Below are 20,182 nucleotides of genomic sequence, written 5' to 3'. Positions count from 1 at the left end.
GTCGGAAACAGGCTCCAGGCTCCGAGCCATCAGCCCAGAGCCCGACGCGGGGCTCGAACTCACGGACCGCGAGATCGTGACCTGGCTGAAGTCGGACGCTTAACCGACTGCGCCACCCAGGCGCCCCAGAGGGTTGTTTTTTTTAAGTGTATTTATTTATTTTGAGAGGGACAGAGGCAGTGCGAGTGGGGGAGGGGCAGAGAGAGAGGGAGACAGAGGGTTCGAAGCAGGCTCCACACCATCAGCGCAGAGCCGGACGTGGGGCTCGAACTCACAAACTGTGAGATCACGACCTGAGCCGAAACCAAGAGTTGGACGCTGAACCGACTGAGCCACCCAGGCCCCTGTCCAGGGTTTCAGCTGGAGTTACAGGAGGAACCCTGGGCCAGAGAGGGGAGGCCCCTTCCCTGAGGCCACACAGCAGAGGAGAGGCAGAGCTGGGGTTTGCCTGCAGGGCCCCAGGTCCTATCCCCCAACCCGCATTTCTAGAAGCTCCCGACTTGAGGTATTTTACCAGGCTTCTTCCAGGCTTGGCCTGGACAATGGGCGGTAGGGGCTATACCTGCTCTGCCTTATTTCTCAGGGGCCAGAGCACCCTGGAAATGTGAGAGAGAGGATCCCAACTGAGGGACTGGTGGGCGCTGAATCCCAGCTCTGCCACTAGCAAGCTGTGTACCTCGGGGAAGACCTCAGCCTCTCTGAGCCTCAGTTTCCCTACCTACTAACACCCCGGGCCGGGTCGGGTGCCCCGAGGTGCTGTACTAAAGACGTCTGAAACCTCAGGAGGGAACCAGCACTATACCCACAGAGTGGAAATTCCCGGACTGCAGGCAGCCTCACTGGGGTTGGGAGGTAGGCTACTTACGCAAACTTCGGAAGTTGCGTCCTGGTTCAGATCCTGACCCCACACTTAGCAACCGCGTGACCCTGAGAGTGTCGCTTCCTTTGCTATAGCTTTCCTTAGTGTCCCTCTTGGAAAATGGGGATTCGTTCATTCACTGCACACACTCGTGTCGGTGCTGGAGAAGTTGGATGGGGTCCTTCTCACGGGCCGACCACGGAGCACGGAAGCCAGCCGGCAAAGAAACAGACAGGTAGCACACAGAGTGACAGGAAGGTACACAGAGCAAACTAAAGCAGGGGGAGGGAGAGAGAGCAGGAGGGGCTCTCTGAGACAGGGTGGTCAGGGAGGCCTCTCTGAAGCCGGGACACCGGGGCAGAGGCCTGAAGGGTGTAAGACGAAAGGTCCTGGGGCAGCCGAGCCCGGTCCCTCCCATCACCTTGTAACTATTCCCGGGCCTCGTGCAGCTGAGTCCTCCCTTAGAGCAGGAGCCACGCGGGGCCAGCTCTCCGTCCCGGGCCCCGGCCAGGGGACGACTGAGGGAGCCAGAGACTCTGGCTCTCTCCTTCCTGCCCACTAAGTGTCCAGTCCGTCAGCAAAGCTGCCCGTTCGGGCTCCTGAAGTCTCCCTCGGATCCCGCCCCTTCCTTGGGTCCCTGCTCATTTCCTGCCTGGACCATTGCAGTAGCCTCCAAGCCGGGGCCCCTGCTCCGGCCTCACCCTCCCGGGGCTGTCCCCCACACGGCACCCACATTCATTTCCTCTGGCCACCGTAACAAATTATGACAAGCTTCGCGGCTTAAAACCACACACATGTATTCTCTTACAGTTCTGGAGGTCAGAAGTCTGAAATCTGTCTTGATGGGTTAAAGTCAAGGTGCTGGCAGGGCCGGTTCCTGCTGGAAGCTTCCGGGAGATGATGTTTCCTTGCCTCTCACAGCTTCCCGTGATCACCTGCATTCCGTGGCTTGTGGCCCCTTCCTTAGGTCTGCTAAGTGTGTCCCTCCAGTCTGTTTCTGTCACTCTCTCTCTCTTCTCCCCGCCTTCTCCTCTTCTGTAGTCAAACCTCCCTCCCTCAGCCTCCATTTAAAAAAAATGTGTATTTATTTATTTTTGAGAGAGAGAGAGTGAACGCACAAGCGGCGGAGGGGCAGAGAGAGGGGGAGACACAGAATCCCAAGCAGGCTCCAGGCTCTAGCTGTCGGCACAGAGCCCGACGCGGGGCTCGAACTCATGAACTGGGAGATCATGACCTGCACTGAAGCTGGAAGTCGGACATTTAACCAACCGAGCCCCTCGGGCGCCGCCCCCTCCCCGCCCCCCCCCCCCCCCCGCCCCGACACCAGCTTCCATCTTACAAGGACTCCTCTGATTCTACTGAGCACACTCAGATAATCCAGGGCAATCTCCCACCTCAAGCTCCGTAACTAAGTCACAGCTGTGAAATTCCTTTTTGCCTAAGAAAGTTAACATTCACAGGTTTGGGGGATTAAGATGTGGGCAGCTTTGGGGGACATCATTCAGCTGACCACTGCCTCTAAAGGGATCCTGTTAGAACCTAACCTGTGTCCCTTCTGCTCAAGATACCCCCTTGACACCCCCCCCCGCCCCCCAAGTACATGCAAAGCCCTGACACATCTTCTACCTCATCTCCTTTTCCTCTCCTGCGCCCTCACCTGGCTCCAGCCACAGGCCTCCCTGCTGTGCCTCAACGGTCCATGCAAACGCCTGCCTCAGGGCCTTTGCACACACTGTTGCCTCTACCTAGAACCTTTCACTCTGCCTCTTCCCAAGGCTGGTTCCTTGTCACCCTTCAGGCTTCACCTCCTCAGAAAGCCCCTCTCGGACACCTCTCTGTAACAGCCCTTCCACCTCCTCACAGCCACATTTGCCACCGTCTGAAATGACCCTGGTCTTCTTTCTTGTTTATGGTCCACTTTCCCCCACTAGAGTGTTAGCTCCTGACGACCCAGGAGGGGCTCGTGCTCCTCTGCTGGACCTCGGCACCAAGGACGGGGTCTGGTACACGGTAGGTGCTCAGAAAAGACTTGCTCCGTGAATCCGTGGGTTGCCAATTTCAAATGTCCCTCAACGGTGCTGTGAATAAAATACACATTCATTTAAAGGCATTCTGACCTTCCCAGTGACTTTTTGGTTTGATTTATCTTCCTAGTCAATGATTAAGACACTGCCTTCAGATGTCAAAAGTTGGTGAGGCATCATCTATACTAGGCAAGCAAGGACTCATGAGGGCCCAGAAGAGAGCCAGGGGTCTCCCGAGGACAGGAGCCACCAGGAGCAGCAGTGGCTTCTTCTGATGGAGAGCGGGAGCACGGAGGGGGCCACCTGGGCAAGAGGCGCTTTCTCTCTGTGCCTCAGTTTCTGCCTCTGTAAAATGGAGAGCACAACAGGGCTTACCTTGTGGTGGGGACCTCGGTGCTAGGGACACTTGGGACCAGATAATTCTGTGCTGTTGGAGTTAAGCAGCATCCGTGGGTTCCATCCCACCCACGGCCAGTAGCATCCCCCCAGTCGTGACAGCCCCAAATGTCCCCAGATAGAGCCTAACGTCTCCTGGGGGCCAAGATCGTCCTCGGCTGCCTCCTCGGGCCCTCCTGGGGGTTGAGAGGTGACGTGGGCACAGAGTCTGGCACCGGGCCCGGCGCTCAGCAGCTGCTCGGGGCACGGGAGCTGCTGCTGTCTGGTTAAGAGGGTGGCCAAGCTGGAATCCTGGCTCCACCACTCCTTAGCAGGTGGCCTCGGGCGAGGGACTGCAACCCCTGAGCCCCGTTTCTTCATCTGAAAAATGGGATAATAATAGCACTCCCTTTCTTGGGGCTCCCAGGAGGGTTAAAGACCATGCCCAGCAGACAGTAAGTGCTCAATAAACGGGGACTCTGACAAATAGGGTGAGGGGTGAGGAAAATGAAGACTCTTGGAAAAAGCGGGAGCGAGAGAAAAGGCACTTTGCAAGCTCCTCCTGGCGTCTGTGCCCCTGACTGACGGGCACACAGAGGCACAGCTGCCCACCCCCAGGAGGCCAGCTGGCTCAGCCCCTCAGCCCCGCTGGGCCATTTAATAATTAAGCCGGGAAAGGGGGTGATGAGGCTGGAAGGCCCGCAGTGACCAGGACTGGCCTTGTTTGGCTCTGGTGACGTGATGGCCCTGGGACCATGGCCTTCTTGAGCCCATAAACAGGGGGCTGGGCCCCGAGACAGGCAAGGCCAGGCCAAGGTCTGCGCTGGTGGCCTGCCGCCCGAGTCATGAAGGGGGTGGGAAGAGAGGTGCTCGGCGGCCGCAGCAAAGGGGTCCCCGTGGGAGGAGGGCCGTTTCTCACGGGGTCGCTTCCCTCCCTCCAGCGTCTCTCCTTCCCTGCCCCACCCCCTCTCCTGTCACCCCCACTTTCTTGTGCACTTACTACGCGCAGAGTTCTGCCCAAACACTTTATGCGGATTGGCTCCCCCCACCCCCATCGGGGAGGGCGCGCTGCCCCCTCCACAAGCCAGTAAGGCTCCCACTGCCCAGGTAAGGAGCCAGAGGCTCCAAGGGCTTGAGTCAGCGGGTCTGGAGTCTCCCACGCTAACCTCACGGCCCTGCCCACTGCCCCGCCGCCCCCTTCCCCGTCGTTCCCTCTCTCTGTGTCTCTCTGTCTCTCTGTCTCTGTCTCTGTCCGCGCGTGTGTTTCCTCCTCTCTGTTTCTGTATTTCTCATCTCTGCTTCTCCCCTCGCTCTCTCCCTGTGTTTCTCTCTCTCCTCTTCTCTCCCCGCCTGGCCTGCCTCTCTCTGACCGCCCCGCCTCGCGGCCCTGTCTCCCTGCAGCCAGCACATTATGTCCCTGGTCAGAGCCTGACGTCAGGCAGGGCCTGGCGGGCGGCCACGGGCCGCTGCCGGGCAGGCGGAGGGAGTGCACGCCTTCCCGGTCCCCACTGCGGTGGCCGCCCGCCCGGCTCCCAGCCCCGGGCTGCAGTCCTCCCGGCCTGGCCTCAGCTGGCCCAAGAGCGGAGGCGCTTGGTGGCCACCTGGCCCGAGGGCCTGGGGGGGCTGCGGCCTCTCACATCCCCCTCCTTCACCCAGACCCCACCTGCTCAGTCCCAGGGAGCACTCCTCAACCCGGGGAGGTTCGGAGAGGTGTGAGGGGCGTTTCCGGGTGACAGATGTGGGTGACACAGCTGGGGTTTTAGGGGCAGGGACTTGTCATGGGGGTACAGCCAGGCACGATGAAGGAGTGCCCCGCCTGAAATGTAAACAGTGCCCCTGCCGAGTTGGTCTCAGGCCCCATCAGAGCTTGAATAAGTGGCTTAAAAAATGTAATATTTCTTGTCTGGTTTGTTTGGTTTTCCCCCTCGGATTTTCAAAGCAATGCCATTTCCTTGAAGGACATTTTGAAGGGCATCTGAGCACCCTGGTTTAAAAACAGACTTCGGGGTTAGACCAGCCTCGCCCAGATCCAGCTGTGTGACCTTGGGCCACTGGCTTTACCTGTTGAACCTCGGTGTTCTCATCTATCAAATGGGCATGACAAACATACACCCTCTGCCAATGGCGGGGATGAAGCAAAACCATGTTTACAGAGAACAGTCACCTTTTTCTCTTGTCTCCTTTATTCTTCTAATTTTAAATCTAGGAAATACAGAAAAGGACCGAGAAAAAACAAAACAAGACAAACAAAACAAAAAAAAACCAACGTCACCCAAAGAGAACCACTCTAAGATTTTCGTGGAAATTCAGCTCAGTTAATGTTTTTATATTGAGATCCTGCTACGGCCTGCTTTTTCACTTTTCATGAAAATAGAACCTGACTTGAAGTTTCATTTCAAAAGATCTTGGCTTATTTTATTATCATTTTCAAAAAACATACACAAAAGGTTCCAAGGGCGTCCAGCGAGGAGAGAGGCTCTTTCCCACCTCAGCCCCCGGGTCCCCTTTGCAGAAGCAAACACAGTGGGCAGTTTCTTGTGTGTCCTTCCTTCCTTTCCTGGTGTCAAATCACCTTTAGACCCGTGATTTCTAACCCCTCTCTTCATCTGGGTTTTGTTTGTGTGCTTTAATTTACTCAGTTGCAAAGCATGACGTTACCAAAAAACGGGAACATACAGACCATCAAAAGGAAAGGGAACATAAGGAAAGAGAATTACCTGAAATCTTACGACTCCTTCGACATTCTGGAGTCTACCCTCGCAGGCTTCTTCTATTCCTTGACGTCTGGGCACCAGGCATCTTTTCTTCTTAGCGCTGACCCACGTTGGTGATGATGTATTTGTGTACTGATCTGATGACCCTCTGCCTTCCCCCTGTGTCGTGAGTTCCAGGAGACAGGGCCGGGCATGCCTGGGTCCCCCACACCCAGTGGAGTGCTGGTACACAGCAGGCCTGTAGTGGACAATTTCCAAATGAGTGAATGAATGAGTTTACAAAAGGGATTGTACAATATAGGACACTACCCCGTGACCTCTTTACTTACTTACTTCTTTATTTCTTTATTTATTTTACTTAACCTACTGGGTACATCTTCCCACATCTCCAGCTAGACAGCAAATCTCCATTTTTCATGTCTACACGGAGACACCACAATAAACATCTTTTTGATGCTGGCCAGAAGCTTCTGCCCCTAACTGGGAAATTCTTTTTCAAAAGCAGATTGGTTAACAAATTCCATATGATCCTCCTGTGCCCCAGCCCTTCGGCCATTTACTTTCAGCCTGACACTTCACTGGTTTTGTGGGCCCATTGTTTTCTGGGACAAGTCAAGATTTACTGTCTGCCCCCGACATCATGTTTTTCCAGAGAGGCTTAGGAGTCAAGAACTCATCCCACCCCCACCCCACTGTTTCCGACCGTTAAGGGCTCTGTGGATTTGTTGAAGTTGGGAAATGGTGTAACCCTTGCCTCCCTGGCTGTCTCGTTGCAAATAGCACACACGTCGCTCATTCGTACCTCAGGGCCTTTGCACCGGGTGTTCCCTTGCTTCCCACGGATATTTACTCAGCTTACCTACTTCAGGCCTCTGATCAAGTGTCACCTTCTCAGAGAGTACTTGTGCAACCATTTTTTTCTAAATTAGCATCTCTTATCCAGTTTTACACTTCTTCATAAAACATTTATCAGTATCTGGTATCCTATCCTATCCTATAAAGTTATCTCAGTATTTTGGGGTTTTCTTATTCACTGTTCATCTCCCCCACTTTGAGGGAAGGAACTTAGTTTTCCTTCTCTCCTACAGTATCCCCAAGACCTAAAACAGGGCACGAGCCTTGTAGGCGCTCAGGAAATACTGGCCGCATCAGTAAATGTTAATTTCCGGATTCCAAGCTTCCTTCCGAGGCTGAAGATTGATGGCCATCATTCATTCATTCATTCATTCATTCATTCAAGGTATGTCTCTTGAGCACCTAGTGTGTGCCAGGGCCTGTCTGGGTGCTGGGAGTACTACACTGGGTAAGGCAGACGGGCCCTCCTCTTGAGGGATGTGCTCAGTGGTCTGGGAGATGTACTTACATCAGGTAATGACATCCAGGTGGACTTGTGGGTAACGGGCCGAGGGGCGAGAACCAGGCTTGCGTTCTGATAGACGTGGGCCCCCGGCTCTGACGCATCCCTTGCAGAGCTGGGTAAACTGCCAGGGTGACACCAGTGGTCCTTTTCAGTTCTGCCTGCTGTCCTTTCGGGATAAGAGGAGGACAAATCAAAAGTGATGGCAGAAGGCTTTCCGTACTCCTCCCCAGCCTGGCAGGTCTTTGCCTAGTGAGCTCAGCTTCGCCCTGCTTTCTGGCCACGCCTCACCTTGCGTACCCGCTTCGGGGAAACTCCTTCCCTAGTGGCCACACTCCCGGAGGGAGATGCCAGAAAACTCACTTTCCCAGCCTCCCTTGCAACTTGGGGCAGGCGTGGGGTTTGGGCTTCACCAGGGAGACAGGCCTCCTTGAGATGTGCCATTAGAAGAGATGGGCGGGGGGCGCCTCGGTGGCTCAGGTAGTTAAGCGTCTGACTTCAGCTCAGGTCACGATGTCACGGTTCCCGAGTTCGAGCCCCGTGTCAGGCTCTCTGCTGTCGGTGCAGAGCCTGCTTCGGATTCTGGGTCCCCCTCTTCCTCTGCCCCTCCCCCCGCTCATACTCTCCCTCTCTTTCTCTCATAAATAAATAAATGAACATTAAAAACAGACGAGAAGGACAGGAGGGGAGGTGTGGAGGAGAACGCACCGTGCTTCTAGCAGATGCAGTGGGAGGGTCCTCAGCAACAAAGCAGGCTCCCTGGGCAGCTCGTACCTGGCTGTGTAGCCTGCCGTCCTGACTCGGGGGCCCACCTGGGATAATGGCTATGAGTAGCAGGAAGTCAGAAACTACCTAAATGCTCGACGACCAGGGAACGGTTGAGCTAATTAGGTGGTAATTCCTAAAAGAATTAGAGACCACTCCTCCAGCAAAATATTAGTGCAATACTCAGGATTAGGTTCCTCTTTGAGCAGCTAAAAGCCCAAGATGCCAGGGGCTTAGGTGAAACAGAAGTTTGTTTCTCCCTTATATAAAAGAAGTGTGGAGGCGGCAGTCCAGGGCTGGTAGGGTGTCGTCATAAATTCATCAGGGATTCGCATGTCTTTTCTCTTGTTGCGCCACCATGGCCCAAGATGGCCACTCAGATGCTGGCCATCACATCTGCATTCCAGGCAGCAAGGAGGCTAGGAAGAAGCGCAGGCACCCTCGCTCTGAAGACACTACTTAGAGGTTACTTATGTCTCATTGGCCAGAACTGAGTCACATGGACACAGCTGGGAAACGTAGTTTGTTTTTTTTTTTTTTTCTTCTGGGTGGCCACGTGCCCAGCTAAAACTTGAGATTTCTATTATGAAAGAAGAGGGAGAGGTCAGGGGGAATGGAGGAGAAACTGGGGTCTCTGCCACAATCGGCAACAATTACAAACAGCGTCCAAGAGGATTTTGTAACAACACGAAAAAAACCCCAGCTTCCTAGTTTGGGGAATGCAGGACTCGCAGTTGTATATATCGTGAGACTGCAACTTTGTGACAAAACTTCAAAACAGAGGGAGCTACTCAGAGGAAGAAGCTGCTAAAAGGTGGGCCTCTGTGGGAAGTCCGGTGGGACATTTTATTTTTTTCTTTGTATTCTGCATTTTCCAGGCCGTGGATAATTGAGCAAATTTAACTTCCAATATGCTCCAGCCGGTATTCGTGCCCCGCAAGTCTGTTCTCGAACGTGCCAAGGCAGCCAGATGGGAAAAGCAGCAATGAGACGACATCCAGTCCCAGACGACATGATTGGGACCGGGGAAACGCCCAAGGAACCCGCAAAAATTGGCTCGGAAGAGAGGGGCCTGGGACTTGTCACAGGTTCAGATCACAGCGCTCCTGGAGTGTCCGCGCCCCGACCTTGGCCAAACCGCTAATCTCACCTCTGCACAGTGAAACTGTCTCCAGCTGGGAGGGGCTGCAGGAGGAGGCGGCTTCCCTGAAGTGTGTGCACCAGGGCCCTGCACAGAGCCAGCTGTGGAGCCCAGCTTCTCAGCCAGGGGAGGGGTTTCGCCCCCCAGGGGACACGTGGCAACCGGGACGGGGGGCTGTGCTACCGATCCCAGGGATGCTAACAGTCTACAATGCGCGCGCGGGTCAGACTCCCGCCGCCGCAAAGAGTGATCCGGTCCCAGTGTCAATAGTTCTGAGTTGAGAAATCCTGCTGTAAACACACATCAGCTGTTACCGTTATCAGGCTTGTTTCCTGGCTTTCGCTGTCGTGAGCTGCACGGCAGGGGTCAGCGGTGTCGCATACCTGTGGACACGCGTGTTTGTGCGGGACGGGTTTCTGGCTCTGCACCCGCACGCTGTGGCCTCCGACTGTCCCCGAGGGGTCTTCTGCAGCGCATCTCAAGCTCTGTGCTAGGAAGCCGGGGACTTGTCTCTCCCCCGGGGAGCTGGGAGAAGGAGCAGGGTGGCCCCCGGCCCTCAGTCCGGGGACTAACAGCGTGGCCGCTGCTGGTACCTGTGGGATTTGCAGGAGTGTCCCCCTCCTGAAACCCGGGGGGCGGGGCAGGGAGTGCTACCCCCTCCGTGTCAGAGATGAGGAGGCAGGCCACAAGGCGGTGCAGGCGTCGGCTGGCCCCAAAGCCAGCACACTCTTCCCAGAACTCACTGCCCCGCTCAGGGGTTCTCCACCTGGCCACTTAATCAGAATCACCTGGGGAGCGCTGGCCCGGTGAGGCCAAGCTTGGTTCTGGAACCAAACACATCTTGACTTGAACCTTGGCTCTTCCTCCTCCTGGCTGTGGGACCTGGGGTCAGCGGCTGCCTCTCTGAGCCTCAGGTTTGTCCGCTAAAAAAGAAAGATTAATATTAGTGACTAGCTCAGAGGGTGGCTGGGAGGTTCAGTGAAATGCCCTACATCATAGGCTGCCCATGGGGCCAGGTATACAGTAAGCACTCATTAAGTGTTGGCTTTGATTTTTATTTTTGGAGCAGGGCTGGGGCACGTGTGTGTGTGTGGGGGGGGGGGGAGGCATTTAAGCTCCTCAATTGATTCTAATGTGTCCAGCTAGTCATCCATCCATCCATCCGTCCATCCATCCATCCATCCATCCATCATCCATCCATCCAATCATCTATCCATTTAGTTACTCAACCATTTATTTAACACAAACTATGTGCCTGACTGGGCCCTGAGGACACGGAAGTGATCAAGATAAAGGCCTGCCGCTCACGGAGTTGACAATCATCAGTGCTGGGAGAACAGACTAGAAAATAAGTGACAATAAGGGAGTGAAGTCACGGACTATAAACCGTTGGACACATAAGTAGGTAGGACGGTGCCATCGCGGGGGACGATGGAATGACGCTTCTCCTCCAGATGGGGTGAGAAGCGGATCTCTCCCGCCTGCAGTTCCAGACCTCCCTCCACCCTGCTCTGTGTCTCAGAGCAGATCTGGGGGGACAGCACCCACCTTAGGAGCCCGCGCTTCCCCGAGGTAGATGCCAGAAAACGCATTTTCTCAGCCTCTCTCGCTGGATGCAGGCGCGACAGCTGTGTTTGAGCGACAGCCAGGAGGCCGGAGAGGTAGGGGTGGGAACTGAGGTTCGGACAGGGCAAGGGGGTCGTGTGAGACCAGGTAGCTGGGGAGCGGGGGAGGCGGGATTTGAACCCAAGTATACTGGGCGTCTCAGTCTGATCCCCTCACTGTGGGCGACTGCATTGAGTTGACGGGAAGATAAGGGAAAGTTGAGAAGTTCAGCCAGCGTCACGCACCGAGGCCCGGCTTCCTGTTGACCAGTCACCTACTGCAGTCCAGGCCTGACTCATAAGCACGGGCTCACCGCAACCCTACAAAGCAGGGCGAGCAAACCAGGATTCAGAAAAGTCAGGCAAGTCACCTGAAGTCACACAGCAAAGGAGTCAGTAGACCCCATTTACCACAAGAGGACCCACTGACGGGGCGTATGTCTGACTCGCTGACCACACTGGGAGCAGCCCAGGGTCAGAGTCCACATCGGAAACTTCTTTCCACTTCCAGACCAAACCCGGGGGCGCTACCTACGGCAGGCTTTCAAGAAGTAACGGGAACGTGCAAGAAAGCATGGCCAACTTACAGGGATTCGCTTGCACGTTTCAGAGGCTCAGAGGTTCCTTCTTCTCCCGTCTTTTCTCGTCAATACCTTTCACTTGGAAACTCTAGCTGAGTCACTCTCTGGATCCATTTTAGCTCTTCTAAAATGGCGGCTTGGTGCGTGCGTGGAGGGGGCAGGGCGTAGAAAGCACCATTTCCCACACTCTCAACCTGGACGCTAGTCTATCCACACATCTTCCATTTCTCCATTTATCTACCTGCCGCCCATCCACCCACCCACACTTCCATGCACCTATCCCATTCATCACCCCAGGCAGCCTTCCATTCTTCCATTGATCAGTAAATCCAATCCCCACCAGCCCATCCCTCCCTCCCTCCATCCATCTACAAACACCCACCGAGCATCTCCCTCGGGCTAAGCCCTAGGCTGGGCTCAGAGGCACTAGAAATCAGATTTGCTCCTTGACCTCCTGGAGCTCCCAGCGCAAGAGGCAGTTCTGATGGATGGGAGGAAGGGCTTGTTCATTCATTTGTTCCACACCCGTTCCCTGCTGCCTCTTACGTGTCAAGCGGTGTTAGACCCTGGGGAACAAAGATAAAGGAGACGGGCCTTGGGCTCCCATCCTAGTGGAGAGACAGTAAATATGTGCCTAGACAGGAAGTGCTTATTCAATAACAGTTTTGTTCGTCTGCACATGTTTGCTGATGCCTCCCACATGGCAGACCTTGGCTTTGGGGATATCGAGATACAGAAGCTTTATTTGTCTTGTCCACTAGGGGCACGGTCCAGTAGAGAGTTTCCACGGGCTGTGATGTAAGCTGCTTTCAGGGTGTGAGGAGGAACCCAAAGAAGCAAGGACGTGGCCTGGGGGGCTTCCTGGAGGGGGGGAAGTGGGTCCTGGTCTGAGCCTCAAGGATCAGCTGGGGTCTACCAGTTTGCCCCGCTCCCTGGGATCCCCGCAGGCTTCTTTCTCCCCTTCTGCAGAAGGTGAAGGTCAGACTCAGGGGCCCCCGCAGACCCCCTCCCTCCCACCCGGGCAGCCCCCCTGTTTTTTATTTAAAAATTTTTTTAATGTTTATTTACTTTTTGAGAGAGAGACAGAGACAGACAGAGCATGAGCAGGGGAGGGGCAGAGAGAAAGGGAGACACAGAATCCCAAGCAGGCTCCAGGCTCTGAGCTGTCAGCACAGAGCCCGACACGGGGCTCGAACCCACAGACTGTGTGATCGTGACCTGAGCCGAAGCCAGACGCTTAACCGACTGAGTCAGCCAGGCGCCTCTCGGGCAGCCCTTCTGAGGCTAGGACTCAGACCCTGTCTCAGGACAAGGCCCTGGACAGCTAGCCGGACGAACCTTGGAGACGGTCCCGCAGTGACCAAGGTCCACTGGTGACATTGAGGTTGTTTGTACGAATGTGCCCCATTCTCCTAGGGACTCTTGTTTACAGAAAAAACCAACTCTGCTGACATGACTGATGGTGTGGTGTGAAGGGGTGGCTGAGAGTGTCCAGCCGTGCACGGTGCCCTGGGGAACCAGAGACACTGGTGCCAGGGGGAGGGGAGGGGCAGAGGTGAGGCTGGACTTGGGAGGCAGGGGCCAGATCACGCGGGACCTCACAGGCCTTAGGAAGGGCTCAGGGTTTGATGTGAATGGTCGCGGGGAGAATTTGAGCTGGATTCCAGTGGGTTAAAACATAAGCATCGAAACCTCCAGATAACGAGTCTAGTGATTAACTCATTTGCTCATTCATTCACCCAAGCGGTATCTGAATACCTACTCAGTTCCAAGCACCGTTCCAGGCACTGGGGAATCAAGGGTGAACAGAGCAGCCACAGGCCTTGCCTTCTTGGGACCAGAGGGGACACAGACCCTGAATCAAGTGGCCACACAATGAAGTGCAGACAGTGAGGAGTGCTATCAGGGACGGCTTCTTCCGGGTGACACACGAGAAGCTGGCTTAATACTTGATTCAGCCAAAGTGTCAGGTGCTGTGCTGGGTGAGCAAGGAAGACGGAGTCCCTGCCCTCCAGGAGCTGGCGTTCCAGTGAGACAGACACACCCATAAACAAACAACAGCAACTGGGGGCAGAAACAGGGAGGACTTCCTGGAGGAAGGGGGATGAACAGCAGTTAGTTAGGTGAGGGACTGTGAATGGGGGTGAGGGAGGGACGGGTAGGGTGTCTCTCCAGTGACCTGCTGGCCTCAGGGGGCAGGGGGAGGTGGGAGAAGATGCCACGGCTTTGGGGGGAGGTCGTGACTCAGTGGATCGGGGGCCAAGGCCACAGGGAGACGCAGGGTATTCTCTGGGGCAACCTGTCTCTCCATCTCCGTCCCTGTCTCCTCGTTCTGTTTCTCTCATTATCTGTCTGTCTTTCACGGGCAGATACTAACTGGTCTTGGGAATCTCTCAGTGTCTCTTGGCCCGTTTCTCTTTTTTTTCTACACTCGGGTCATCTTCGTGAGATGTCAGTAAGAGACAAGGATGCTGGGAAAAACCCCGAGCGGGTGGGCAGGAAGCGAGGTCAGGGGCACAAGGACAGCTGAGCACAGGGACAGGCGGTGACTGAATGTTCTGTTTTGGAAAGACGGCTCTGGTCAGGGGCGAAGGTGGCTGACCACGAAACCCGATAACCTGGCCAAACACTGCTGCAGCCAGCCCTCTGGCCACAAGCCCCGTGACCAGTGGGTGCCGTGCAGAATTTTCCCGGAGGGAGGGGCAGAAGGGGCTTGTCCTCGGCAAGTGGGCCCAACACAAAGGGATGGAAATGAGGGAAGAGCGAATTCTCCAGCGAGACCTCAGTGCGGCTTGTCTCTCTCTACACGCTCTTCGAAAAGGGTCAACGCATCCCGAGGCCCTTACTGTGTGCCAGGCATTTAGTCCCCGCTCACTGTCTCCAGCGGAGCATTCTGGTTCAAGACCATGGACTCTGGAGCCAGACCACCTGAGTCTGAACGCTGGTTTTGCAAACTCCTCGCCCTGTGACCCTGCGTAAGTTACTGAGCCTCTTTCTTCACGTGTGAACCGGGGAGAAAATAGCACCTGTCTCATACGTTCGAGGTCAAGTTTAATATTAGTTCATACGTGTAACAAAGTAAGTGCTCAACAAAATGCAAGCTGTTAGCATTTCAGCCTTGTGATTGCAGAGCTCACGCTAAGGGGGCAGAGGGAGTCACGTTCAAACCCCTGCTTCACCACTTCTTAGCTCTGTGACCTTGGTTATGGCTCATAACCTCTCTGGCCCTCTCTTTGCTTACCTGTTAAGGGAGGATGATCTTAGTTCGCACCTCAGCAGGTGGTTGAGAGGGTCTGTGTACCTGCAGAATAGACGGGAAGCACTCACTCCACAGGCGAACGTAAGTCCCAAAGAAGTTCATTCTTTTCCTCCATGTGTCCAGCAGGCTCCAGGGCCCCCGAGCACCTACGATGTGCTGGGTCCTGCACTCTTTCTGTCCTGGAAGGCAGCAGTGGGCAGCTGGAGAGGGAGCGAGCCCTCCTGGTGCACAACTTTAGACCTAACAACAGCCTTCCGGTGCAGGCAATATCAACCCATTTCACAGAGGTGGAAACTGAGGTCTGGAGAGGTAAGTCAGCTGCCAAGGCCAGAGGTTTGTGAATATGGGCTCCTTGGAGCTGCTTCTGACCCAAACTCCTGTGACAACCCCACCCACCACGTCCTCTGTCATCACAGGCAACTAGGACCTGAACCTCTCTCACACACTTGGCTGTGTCCCCTGCCTTGGAATCTCCAGCTGGCCCAGAGCTCACCTCAGAAATGTTGGGTGTACCAGACAGAAACTGCAAACCCGAAGGGTTGTGCTGTCCCCAAATTAACCTTCCCCATCCCTGGCTTCCTTATCCTATGCCCGCCAGCTGGAGGAAATCGATGTGGCCATCAAGTCCCTGAGCACTCCCCTCACCACCAAGGCAAGAGGCAGGTGACATGTGCAGAAAGGGACAGAAAGGGGTCTCGGGGCCCAGAGCCCCAGGTGCTCATGCCTGGCCGTGTGGCTTTGGACATGGCGCTTCCTCTCTCTGAACCTCAGTTTCCTTGTCTATAAAATGGGCACATAGAATCCACCCCTTCGGCTGATATGCAGAACAGAGACAGCATGGGGACAGCATGAGGCACGGGGCAGGTGCCCAGAACATGACGACCATCCTTACTACGTGGAAGGGGTGGCTGAAACTCTTTCCCCCAACCCGAGTCCCTCAAGCCCAGTTTGGCTTCTTACCGTCAGTGGTGAGCTCCTCATGAGACAGTAGAGTGGTTAAAAGCACGAGCCTTGGACTTGACTGCCTGGGGTCAAATCCTGCCTTTGCAGCTTGCCTCCTGTGTGATCCCAGGCAAGTGATTTCACCTCGATGGGCCTCAGTTTCCCCATCCATGAATAGATGTGATAACAGTTCTCATCTTTCTGCGATGTTGTGATGATCGAATGGGTTCGCGGAGGTCAAGGCTGGGACCCTGCCAGGCACACAACGAGAGCCATGGAAGGGTTTGCTGCTCTTCAGACACTGAAGGGAGAATCGATCTGGTGGGTTCTGCACAATTTACAAAGCACTTGGGGCCAGGGATGGAGTAGGGAGCTGGAGGAGAATCCTGATCCGAACCAGGAGGTTCGGATTTTACGAAGCAAGGTCCATCGTATCGGGGAAGGGCTCTGTGCAGGTCCCTGTGGCCCGGGGAAGGGCTGCCCCACACCCATCCTCCCGTGGGTGCCCGTGTTTGGGCACCTCCGTAAGGCGGCAGGATCACCCTTCTAGTTGCTCGGCCTGGAACCCTAGACTTGTCTCCGATTTCTTCATTTCTGTCACTTCTGCTGGAACAGCATGTCCTGTCAGGGCTACTTTCTGAACAAATTCAGAATCTGAGGCCAGGAACTCCCCCACGCCCGCCCACCTCCACAGCCACACCCTGGGCCCATTGCCGTCTCCTAAAGCCCGGACCATTGCAGTCGCCTCCTTCATGATTGTCCCCCTTCCCTCCACGTCCCTGACGGTCCATTCTCCACATGAAGCCAGAGGGGTTCTTTTAGAATCTGGAACCTAGATCGTGCCCTCCTCCGTTCAGGACCCTCCATAGTTCCCACGTACCCCAGAGAAAAGCCCGAGTCCCTCCAATGATATGCAGGGCTCTGCACAACCCGGCCCCTCGTCTCTCTGCCCTCACCGCCTCCCACGCCACCCCAGCCACACTGGCCTTCCCCGCATCCTCGCACATGCCAGGCACGATCCGGCCTCAGGGCCTTTGCACCTGCTGTTTCTTCTGCCAGGAACACTCTTCTTACAGATATCCTCCCCGCTTAACCCCGCTTCATTTCAAGACTATCTTCAAATACCTGCTCAGTAAGGCCTCCCCTGGTCCTGCTCCTGCTTCGGGATTGGTACCCGTCTGAGGCTGTCCACAACCCTTCCCTGCTTTACTTTCTCTCTTTAGCACTTATCACCACCTGAGACACAATATAGTTAATTTACCCATTAACGTTTTGTTTTAATGTTTATTTTATTTTTGAGAAAGAGAGAGAGAGAGAGAGAGAGACTGTGTGAGCAGGGAAGGGGCAGAGAGAGGGAGACGAAGAATCCCAAGCAGGCTCTGCCTCTCAGCCCAGAGCCCTGACAAGGGCTCGAACTCAACGAACTGTGAGGTCGTGACCTGAGCCGAAATTAGGAGTCGTTGGCTCAACCGACTGAGCCACTCAGGTGCCCCCTTACCCATTAACGTTTATCCCCTCTCCACCTCCACCTCCAGAACGTGCGCTTTGTTCACTGTCGCACCCTGGCACAGACGGGTGATCAATAAACACAAGCGAGCGTGTTACCTTCGCCGCTGCCCGGGGTGGGGGTGGGGGTGGGGCGCAAGGGGGCAGCTGGGACCAGAGGAGGCTGGTCTGAGAGCCTGGAAGGATGGAGTGACGTGGGGAACGGGTGGGAGGAGCAGGTTTTGATTCGGGACGTGTCAGACAGGAGATGCCGCTCAGGGTTCACTAAGGCCCGGCCACCGTTTCAGGGCCTCGGGACCCAGCAGAGTGAAACACTGAGCCCCTGATGTGGCACCTTCTCGTGAATCTGAAGGCTGGAGCTGCCGTGAACTTACCAGGAAGCCTTGAACCAGTGCAAGGCATCACTCCCCGGCCTCGGTTTTCCCATCTGTCAATGGGATGACAGTCCATCCCTCCCGAGGCTATGGTGAAACTCAGTGATCTAATGCCTCTGAGGCGCCTGGCACCCGGTGGGCACTTGACCAGAGCTCATTTGTCCCCTGTCCAGCCCCCACGCTGGCTGTCCCCCAGGGGACTGTGCCGCGAGCATTATTTTTAACCGTGGCTCCAGCGAGCTGGGCAGTGGCTCTGAAGGCCGCGGGAAGACCACAGGGTGAGCAACATCCCGGCTCCCTCGATGCCAGGAGGTCGTGGCGTGGAAACATCAGGGGAGGCCACCCTGTATCCCTGCCCGGTAACCCTTCTGCGAAATTCTGTCACCCGGTGCTGCTTATAAACAGCACTGACCTGTCCCGAGCAGGGTGCCGGGGGAGGGGGCCCCGGCCCAGTCTCCCCGCCCTTCACCCCGATTCTGAGTGGGCGGGGGCCCCTCCCATTAGCCCTCATTCACAGAGCAAAGTCGGGGCAGCTGGCCTCTGGCCAGACATTGCCTGCTTATTTCAACACCTCTGAGCATTTTGCAGCTGACCAGCCCTGGGGTATTTTTAAACGCTGGCCTCGGCCAACCTCTTTGTCACATTCCGGTCGGGGCTTGGATTCAGTGCATGTCCCAGTTAGGGGAGCTGGGGGAAGGGGGGTGGGGAGTGGCGGGAGGGATTCGTTGACAAACATTTAATGAAATTCCAGGACCTGCGGTCCTACTGTGCGCTGGGCCCCATAGCGGCTTGCTCTGGACGTGGCCCTAGTCTGGCGGGACACTGTGAGAGGCGCAATCTACAAGGCCCAGTGGGTTATGTAAATGAGCGAAGGGGCCCAGGGAGAGGTGACAGGAAGGGGTGGGGACTGTGGTGGACCCCTCTGGGGGGGGGGGGCCGCTGTTCCTCAGCTGTGGCCTCTGTCCTCACAAGAGAATCGGGACCAATGTGCCCAGAGCGTCTGACTTTTCAAAAGAAGCTGCAAATCCAGGTTTATGTGGAATTTCCTGCAAACATTTCTTGACTTTTAAATGTTGGCAACAATTTTTTTTTTTTTTTTTTTTTTTGTAACGTTGAAAACATTCTGAGAGCCAAATGAAACCCGTTTGTGGGCCGGACTCAGCCTACAAGAGTCAAGTCCACGGAGGCAAACAGTTTGCGTTTTCTGATGCAAACAGATGCATTAGAAAATGCTCAACAAACCCAGGCTGAGCACCAGCTAGGAGTTCTTTCTACTGTTCTAGGCCCCGGAGAAACAGCAGGGAACAGGATGGAAAACATCCCCGTCCTCGCAGCTTAGATCTGAAGCCAGCCTGGGTTGGCTTGTGACTTCTGCAAGCTGGTCGTTAGGCGCAGCCATCGCCGACAATTCAACGATACGCACTTAGGGTCAAATAAGTCAGAATCGAAAACAAAGGTAACAGCCCCTCAAACTCATCACTCTCTAATTATTTCACTCTTCTCCACATTCCCAAGACTATTCACATCTATTGTATCATGTCACGCTGTACGATATTATGATATTATACGATGGAAATAGTACGTAATGCACAGAGGCCACCACACATCTCTTCTCACCCCCCAGTTGTGTGAATTCCTGTTGAAATTGGTCGCGGTGGGAGTATTTACACCACAAAAACTGGCAAGTGTAAAACCAGAGCTCCCCCTTGCCTGTTGCGGTAAACATTTAGCAGCAAACCAGATTAAGACAGATACACTGATAATATGTAAAGTGTCAGACGATAATACCTACAATGAAGGCAAATGAAGTATACAGAGGGTTAGATGGTGATGGAGGGGAGTATTTTAGACAGACAGGCCATGAGGAGATGATATTTGAGCAGAGACCTGAATAAAGTAAGAGAATGAGTCACACAGATATCTGGCAGAAGGAGGTTCAGGCAAAAGGAACAGCAGGTTTCTGCCTGGGGACAGGTACAAGCTTGCTAGCTGAGCACAGGGAGGAGGCAAGTGTGGCAGGACCAGAGGGAGGGAGGGAAGGGGGCAGGGAGGGAGGGAGGGAGGGTTGGAGATGAAGCTGGGGAGGTAGGCAAAGGTCAAATCATACAAGGTCTTAGAGGCCACGGTGAGGAGGGTGATTTTTGCTTTAAGGGAGATGGGAGTCCTAGAGGGTCTTGAGCAGGGGAATGACAGGACTTAATTCCCCTTTTAAAAAGTTTCCTCTGACTGTGGGACAAAGCTGGAAGCTGGGAGACAAGGGAGGAGGCCACTGTCACATTCCAGGCAGGTGAGGACGGTGGCTGTAAAGGCAGCAACAAGAATATGGATTCAGAACGTGTTCGGCAGTCGAGTCAACAGGATTTCTGATGAATGGGATGTGTGGGGTGAGGGAACAGGGGATCAAACGTGCTCTGTAGGTTTTGGCCTGAGCACCTGTTTGGGGGGAGGCACCATCTCCTGAGACAAGACCAGTGGGCAGGACCAGGGCTTAGGAGGGGCATGGGAGCCTCTGTCGTGCGATGTTTGAGAGATCTGTGTGACACCCACGTGGAGGTGGCAACCTGCCAGTTGGGCAAGGGACCCCGGAGCAGGAGCACAAGGGGGTTCCGGAAGCAGTGTCTCTGTTGCTACGGCAACTCCTTGCCGGGCCGGGGTTGACGGGGGTTCTGGGAAGGACTTAC

At 55.1% G+C, this 20,182-nt stretch overlaps 2 long non-coding RNA genes across 3 annotated transcripts in view; one reads left to right on the top strand and one right to left on the bottom strand.

The window, feature by feature from the left end:
* Nucleotides 1-2,183: 2,183 nt before the first annotated feature.
* The window catches only part of LOC121019991 (uncharacterized), a 231,513-nt gene continuing 213,514 nt past the window's right edge, over nucleotides 2,184-20,182 (bottom strand). Inside the window, exons 3-8 of one of the 2 annotated variants that reach the window (XR_005785865.1) lie at nucleotides 15,640-15,872; nucleotides 14,662-14,721; nucleotides 9,245-10,158; nucleotides 7,336-7,493; nucleotides 5,976-6,210; nucleotides 2,184-2,937 (exon numbers count right to left, since the gene is read on the bottom strand). This is a non-coding gene — a long non-coding RNA (uncharacterized LOC121019991). The remainder of the gene's footprint in view (nucleotides 2,938-5,975; nucleotides 6,211-7,335; nucleotides 7,494-9,244; nucleotides 10,159-14,661; nucleotides 14,722-15,639; nucleotides 15,873-20,182) is intronic. The other variant, XR_005785866.1, reaches the window with a different exon arrangement.
* Nucleotides 13,676-15,813, top strand: LOC121019996 (uncharacterized). The gene is made up of 3 exons (XR_005785871.1): nucleotides 13,676-14,395; nucleotides 14,803-14,988; nucleotides 15,096-15,813. It is a non-coding gene; the product is annotated as an uncharacterized LOC121019996 (long non-coding RNA).

The sequence above is a fragment of the Herpailurus yagouaroundi genome, unplaced genomic scaffold (assembly GCF_014898765.1).
Source record: "Herpailurus yagouaroundi ecotype Mexico unplaced genomic scaffold, PumYag 246, whole genome shotgun sequence".
NCBI lineage: Eukaryota > Metazoa > Chordata > Mammalia > Carnivora > Felidae > Herpailurus > Herpailurus yagouaroundi.
The sequence above is the reverse complement of the archived record's forward strand: the minus strand, read 5'-3'. Positions and strand labels throughout refer to the sequence as shown.